Source organism: Giraffa tippelskirchi, chromosome 11 (genome assembly GCF_054371585.1).
Source record: "Giraffa tippelskirchi isolate mGirTip1 chromosome 11, T2T-mGirTip1v1.2.pri, whole genome shotgun sequence".
In the NCBI taxonomy this organism is placed as follows: Eukaryota; Metazoa; Chordata; class Mammalia; order Artiodactyla; family Giraffidae; genus Giraffa; species Giraffa tippelskirchi.
In genome coordinates, this window is record NC_137285.1 from 90,885,366 (window position 1) to 90,893,176 (window position 7,811).

General features: G+C 41.4%; 1 non-coding gene across 1 annotated transcript; it reads left to right on the forward strand.

Annotated features, from left to right (window-relative positions):
* The first annotated feature begins 948 nt into the window (after nucleotides 1-948).
* On the forward strand, nucleotides 949-1,020 carry TRNAG-ACC (transfer RNA glycine (anticodon ACC)). The gene has a single exon. It is a non-coding gene; the product is annotated as a tRNA-Gly (tRNA).
* The last annotated feature ends 6,791 nt before the right edge of the window (nucleotides 1,021-7,811 follow it).

Here is a 7,811-nt window from a genome sequence, read left to right on the forward strand (position 1 = left end):
GCACAGTGCCTGGCATCTAGTACATAAAAGATGTTTATAATTTAATAGGAAATTCACTTCTCTGAAATGAAAATACCTGTACAATAAGATGACAGTCACTGAAATTCTCAATTAATTCAAAATTAGCAATAACTCGGACATAATTCTAGTTACTAAGATCTTTAGATTATGTGGCATTATCAAGGACTCTTAGCCACCAACATGCACTAACTCAATTTTTACTTAACTAAAATTTTTTAAAGATAACATGAAGACCGTGCTTTTCAGTTTTCAAGCACATCGTTTGATGAGTCACATGACAACAGACTACTGGGATTGATTCATGACTTCATAGTTTTTAACCATGGAACTAATTTTCTTTTATCAAGTAAAATCTTATCAGGAGTCCCAATATGTAAAACAAATAAAAGCTGAGACTTTGGTTGCAGTCAAAGCAAGAATAATATCCCTTTCATTGTAGGATTCACTACAGCACATGTTGGTGGCTACATAATCTAAAGATCTTAGTAACTAGAATTATGCCTTGAGTTATTGCTAATTTTGAGTTAATTGAGAATCTCAATGATTGTCATCTTATTGTACAGGTATTTTCATTTCAGAGAAGTGAATTTCCTATTAAATTATAAACATCTTTTATGTACTAGATGCCAGGCACTGTGCCAGTTGCTACAAAGATGCAAGATAGATCTTCATTCTCAAGAGCTCACAATCTAGAAGAAACAACCAGGTAATTAAATTATTGAAGAAAGTATTATAAATTACAGATATTCACTAATGATAACATTAAGAAAGGAGCTACTAAGATAAAACCACATTTTTTAAAGAAAAAAAATCTATATACAAAGATACATGACTTCCAGAACATCACCCTTTTTCATAAATACATGTAATTTTTTTCATTTCTTAAGTTCATTAAACATTATCTATAATATGATCTGTAAGGAGACTTCCCTGGTGGCTCAGACGGTAAAGCGTCTGCCTACCACGCGGGAGACCCGGGTTCAATACCTGGGTAGGGAAGGACTCCTGGAGAAGGAAATGGCAACCCACTCCAGTACTCTTGCCTGGAAAACCCCATGGACGGAAGAGCCTGGTAGGCTACGGTCCATGGGGTTGCAAAGAGTCGGACACGACTGAGCGACTTCCTGATCTGGGTCCTCAAGTCCAAACAACTCCAGAGCCAGGTCTTCCTGCTGTTTTCCCACCTCAGTTAATGGCAACTTAATTTCAGTTGTTCAGGCGAAAATCTTGGGTGTCAGCCTTGTTTCTTTTTCCCTCTCACTCCATATCTGTCCTTCAAAATTTCTGTCAGCTCTAACTTCAAAATAAATCTAGAATCTGACTGCTTTTTACCATCTCCACGCCTAGCTGTTGCCTGCCTCAACAGAGAAGCAGAGAGTGATCTTATTAAATGATATCATATCATATCGTGTCATCCCTCTACTCCTACTCCAGTGGCTCTCAACTGAGGATTATTTGTAGTGTTAGCAATGTGTGTGTGTGTGTGTGTGTGTGTGTGTGTGTGTGTGTGTGTGTGGTGTAGTACTACTATCATCGGCTTGGTAGAGGCCAGGGATCTGCTGAACATCCTACAATGCCCAGGACAGACAAAGAATTGTCAAGCTCAAAATGTCAATAGTGCCAAGATTGAGAGACCTCGTCCCATTCCAAACCCTAAAATGGCTTTTCATCTCAACCCTTACAAAGGCCTGAAAACCCTTGACATTAACATAAAGCTTTCTACAATCCTACAGCACTTATGGCTCACCAAATGAAGCAGCTATCCCCTTTTCATTTTTAATTCTGTGATGTAAACATAGGAATGAAATTTATGTAAAGGTTTTACTGATTTTAAATTCCTACTTATGTCCACCAGGGGGTGCTCTTCACTGCTAAATAATACTACACAATTTTGCTGTGCCGAGGAGTCACCCTGGTAAGAGCAAGCATTCTCATGGCTACTCTTTGTAAAAAAAAAGTTTGGGCATGTACCAGCGCACCCTGGTGGCTCTGTCGGTAAAGAACCTGCTTGCAATGCAGGCAGCAGACCTGGGTTTGATTCCTGGGTCCAGAAGATCCCCTGGAGAGGGAAATGTCAACCCTCTCCAGTATTCTTGCCTAGGAAATCTCATGGAGAGAGGAGACTGGCAGGCTTCAGTCCTCAGGTCGCAAAGACTCAGACTTGTTTTAAGTGGGATAACCCATTTGCAGAAGCAATTGGTTTTGCACGAGTCCCACAACTTTTCATTTCACTCAGCCGATTAGCTCACAAAAAATGAGTTTTAAAATGTTCATCTTTGATGAGTTATTTTTGAACTCAGAAACACTATTTTAAAAAGAGTTACTCGAAAGATTTGTCTTGATGTTTTGTGTATATGTTTTTCTCTCAAGCCAATCCTGCTAAAGCACTAGGGTCGTCTGTTTGGGCCTTCCTCCTACCTGGAAGGGACTGCCTGGAGACAAGACGCTTACTTAGGGCCGACCTAATGGATCAGGGAGTCAGCAGTCCTAAGTCAGAAGTCCTGCATCTCCAGCTAAGCTGTGTCTCCAGAGAGGCGAGGCATGGCCACTGCATCACTGAGCAGGAATGTCAGCACAGCCTGGAGTCCTGGGCTGTATGACACACAGCCTGTGTAGCCACCAACGGTGGCCTGCAACTGGGCAGATCTCCAGGCTGGAGTGCTGTCCTGAGTCAAGCTATGAATGTATGGGATGGCTGCTAGATGACATTTCTTTGTGGAGTTTTTCTCATTTTTGCACATTTCCTGTGACATGGATTTTTCTTTGAGAGGGTTGTTAGGCCTCCCTTAATCATTAGTAACGGGATAGGTCTGCCAAGATATCGGTAACTCATATAGACCAGGCCATTCAGCTTCTATTTTTTTTAACAATTATTTTTTATTTTGTTTTGGGTTTTTTTGGCCACATGGTGAGGCATGTGGGATCTTAGTTTCCTATGCCCCCTGCCACAGAAGGGTGAAATCTTAACCATTGCACTGCCAGGGGCTTCAGCTTCTCTTGAAAGCCCCTCTTTTTAATAATCTTAATTGTCAGTGCAGCCAGAAAATTGTTTCTCTCTTGCCCAGAGAATAACCAACCAACTGCTAGTTCTTGTAACCAGGATGGGGCTTGCGAATTTTCTTAGTGGGATAAAATCACTAACTTATTTTTTTGAGGCTCTAGACCAAATATATTCCATTCATTAGCATTCTGAGTAGTAAATCTGGCATGTAGCATGTTCTTTCAGGGTACAGTTTTAGAGATTCCCTGAAAAGTAATGAGTGAACCTGGAAGTCATGGTGGAGCAGAACAGGTGTGAGGAGGTAATGTGAGAGCCTAGAGTGTAGCTGGAAGGAAAGTGGAGCGTTAGGAAAAGCAGAGTTCAAGTAGAAATCAATAAACACCATAGGCCAGCCTAATTACTGCATCCAACTTGTGTTTACATGAAAATGACTTTATACAAGCCTGATTGAGTCTGGGGTGATGGCATAATCACCCTACAGCTGGGTGCCTTTATAGTCAAACTAAAAGCCAAAACTAACAATTGGTTTAAAGAGAATATATGTGCCCATGCTGAGATGCTTGTCACATCTGACTCCTTGCGACCCCATGGACTGTAGCCCTCCAGGCTCCTCTGTCCATGGGATTTTACAGGCAAGAAGGCTGGAATGGGTTGCCATTTCCTCCTCCAGGGATCTTCCTGACCCAGGCATTGAACACATGTCTCTTAGGTTTCCTGCATTGGCAGGCGGGTTCTTTACCACTGAGCCACCTGGGAAGCCTATATTACATATATACATATGTGTGTGTGTGTGTGTATGTGTGTGTGTGTGTGTGTGTGTGTGTATATAATATAGTATAATGAAAAATAGAAAGTAGATCTATTTGAATCTGCATTCTTATTACTTTACATCGTTTTCAAATTGTCAAGTTCTTTTCTACTATACCTTTTATTAATGCAAGTTGAAAGTTTAAAAATGGCTGCAGGATCATCCCATTGCCCCGGCCCTGAGCCCTTGTCTCATGCATCGAACATGGAATGGTGTTCTGTTTCACATATGATAATATACATGTTTCAATGCTATTCTCCCAGAACGTCCCACCCTCGCCTTCTCCCTCAGAGTCCATAAAATTGTTCCATGCATCTGTGTCTCTTATTCTGTCTCGCATATAGGGTTATCGTTACCATCTTTCAAATTCCATATATATGCATTAGTATACTGTATTGTTGTTTTTCTTTCTGGCTTACTTCACTCTGTATAATGGGCTCCAGTTTCATCCATCTCCAGAAGGATGGGATGGGGAGGGAGGTGGGTGGGGGGTCCAGGAGGGGGAACACATGTAAACCCATGGCTGATTCATGTCAATGTATGGCAAAAACTATTGCAATGTTGTGAAGTGATTGGCCCCCAACTAAAATAAATAAATTTATAAAAAAAAGAAAAAAAAAAAATGGCTGCAGGGATTCAGAAACTTCCTTTAGAAATCATTCCCAAGCACCTCTCAACACGAATGAAAGGTTTTTTATATAATGTTTTCCTTACACCACCTTGTGATTTCCTTCGACTCAGCAGCACTAGGCAAACAGAAGTCACGATGCTGGCTTCTGGTGTCACTGACTGCCTGCTCCTGTGGTTACCAAGATGGACCCTGACTCTAGATCATCTGTGTCAGTGAAGTGGCCTGGCTCCAGGCTGTGAATATCTGTGTAGCTGTACAAACCAGGAGGAGAAAAGGGCGTTTGTTAGTATTTAGTCTCTCCTTTGGGTAAATCAATTTGAGGATGTTGTGATATAAATATTTTTGAAATATAAAGCACTCCACATTCTCTGTGATTTCTAAATCAGCAGTCCCCAACCTTTTTGGCACCAGGGACCAGTTTCGTAGAAGATGGTTTTTTTCATGGATTGGGGTGGGGGGGTGGTATGGGTTGGGTGCACTTTATTTCTATGATTATTATTTTATTAATATCAACTCCACTTCAGATCATCAAGCATTAGGTCTTGGAGATTGGGGACCCTTACTCTAAATAACTGTTCCTAATCCACTTGTCTCAAGGTACTTAATATTGAAGGAAGAAGTATTTGAAAGGAAGTGCAAAACAAACATTTGAATTAGAAATCAGGCTATGAATTCGGCAAGTGCAAACATCATTTGTATTAGGATATGGGATTAAAAATCATGATTGAGATGCCAAGATAGAATAGATAGTAGATTCCAAAGTGAAATGGGCCATCCTTAGGGACTTGGAGGTAACTGAAAACTCAAGACACAATTCTTTTTTTTTTTTCTAAATTGAAGTATAGTTGATTTACAATGTTATGTTAATTTATGCTGTACAGCAAAGTGATTCAGTTATATACATACACATTCTTTTTCATATTCATTCCATCATGGTTTGTCACGGGGCATTGTGTATAGTTGCCTGTGCTATTGAGGACCTATTGTTTATCCTTTCTACAGATGATACTTTGCATCTGCTAATCCCAAACTCCCAATCCATCCCTCTCTCACCTTCTGCCCCCTTGGCAACCACAAGTCTGTTCCCTATACAGGACACAAATCTTAAACCTCTTCCTCCACTGAGAGTGTAAAAGGTTGAGAGTCGTACCTAGGAGAAGATTTGTTTGGAGAGAGCAAAGCTGTAAACCCTTCTCTCCACTCAAGGATGTAGATTTGGGGTGTGAACCCCATGAAAACAGAGGCTCTTCGGTGAATTTACTTCAAGAGGTTGGTTTGTTCCCTGCCTCTGGGGAGATAAAACTTCTCCCTAGGAAATTAAATCTGGGAGAGTTGACTGGCTTGGCTAGTTTCTCTGATGGTAGCAACTAAGCACATGTTCCTGCCTTGAGATTGATTTCCGTCCTCAGAGACTATAGCGTCGTGTCCGTGTGTGGTGTTCCCAATTGTGGGAATGTGACTTAGTCAACTTGGAGTTGGTCTGAATCTTGTCCGAGAGGACTGCTATGGATGAGCAGGAGATGAGCAAAGAGGGGATCCCAGCGAAGGGTCTTCAGTGAAGAGTCAGAAGACAAACCTGGGCTTTAAGGCATCCAATAAGCCACAGGAAACTCTCTTGTTCGTGCGGTGGAACATACAACACAAAGATGCCTGTTGTGTGGCTGGAGATGGCATAGGAGCTCATGAGAGCACCAAGCCACAGCCACCTGTCCCGGAGCAAGAGAAGACAGCAGTGGTAGACATTTGCCAAATTCAGAGAGGGAAGGCATCTTGGAAAAACATCACTAGAGTAAAAACTCCCACGCTGTTTACTCTCTTGCATCTCCCTGCCTTGATGCCAGCTGGGCCAGAGGCACTGGCAAGCAGGTAGAAGAGGAGAAGTGGTAAGTGAGAGAAGAGAAGGCTGGGACCACTCTCCCCACCGCAGTGGCTAGTCCACAGCGGGCCTCAGCTGGAGAGGAGAATGCGTCTCAACATTACAACTTTTTTTTTTAATTTAAAACTTTTTTGATGTGGACCATCTTGTAAAGTCTTTACTGAATTTGTTTCAATACTGCTTCTGTTCTGTGTTTTGGTTTTTTGGCCACGAGGCATGTGGGACCTTAACTCCTTGACAAAAGATTGAACCCACACCCACTTCATTGAAAGGTGAAGTCTCAACCACTGGACCATCAAGGAAGTCTCTTAATATTACAATCTTTGTTTTAATTAATACATGAAGTGATAGTCACTCAGTCGTGTCTGACTCTGTGACCCCATGGACTGTAGCCTGCCAGGCTCTGTTCATGGACTTCTCCAGGCAAGAATACTGGAGTGGGTTGCCATTTCCTTTTCCAGAGGATATTCCCGACCCAGGGATCGAACCTGGGTCTCTTGCATTGTAGGCAGATTCATTACCAGTGAGCCATTAGAGAAGCCCCAGTGAGAATCTTAAAGCAGTGGATTCAGAGAGATTCAGTGATCCAGCCACTGCTTAGGGTCCCCAGCAACCCACCTGAGCTCCTGGGAGCTCACGAAGGACTTGCTCCCAGTGAACAGGGCCCAGAACTAAGAGAAGGAAGATCAGCCAGAACCAATAACACTACACAATGGACTAGAGCCGCTGATGGGGAGAGAGGAGCATTCGGACAGAAGGGTCATGAACTACACTTGAAGAACAGCCAGCACGGGGAGAGGGGAGAGACTTTCTTGACCCCAAAAAGATGATTTCCTAACCAAACATTTGCTGATTGGGACTAGTGGGTCTGGAAGAATAATAACAAGAAATAAATCCAACATGCAAAGTAGAAATGATAAGAAGATATATTTTTTTCCTAAGATATATTTAGGAGTCCTGACATGAAAAGTAGTAGTAGCAGTAATTTTAAAAGAAGTCCTAGAAGAAAAAGATCAATAAGAAATAGGAATAGAGAATTTATTAAATTATAGTAGAAAATTTTCCAGAATTATGAAAGACTTGAGTCAGCATATTGAAAGGAATCAATGAGTTTCTGGTAGTATTGACTTTTTTAAAAAATAAGACATGTCTTGGTAATTCTAAGGGTGGGGAGAAAAATCTCACAAACTTCCAGACAAAAAGACTTTTCATAAAAGAAAAAAAAAAAAAAGAAGTCAGATTTCCTACACAGAACAAGGAATCAGCCTTCTTATCCATAATAGTAGAAGCCACAGCAAACTAACATCCCACAAACTACTTAAAAAAGAAAACAAAAACCTGCAAGCTAGGAACCCTACAGTAACCAATGATCATTCTCCTGTCAAGATGAAAGAAGTTTAATTGTGGTTGTGCTAGTAATCAGAGACTCTAGCATCTATCTCCTCCATATGAAGAAATGATTCTAGAACTGACA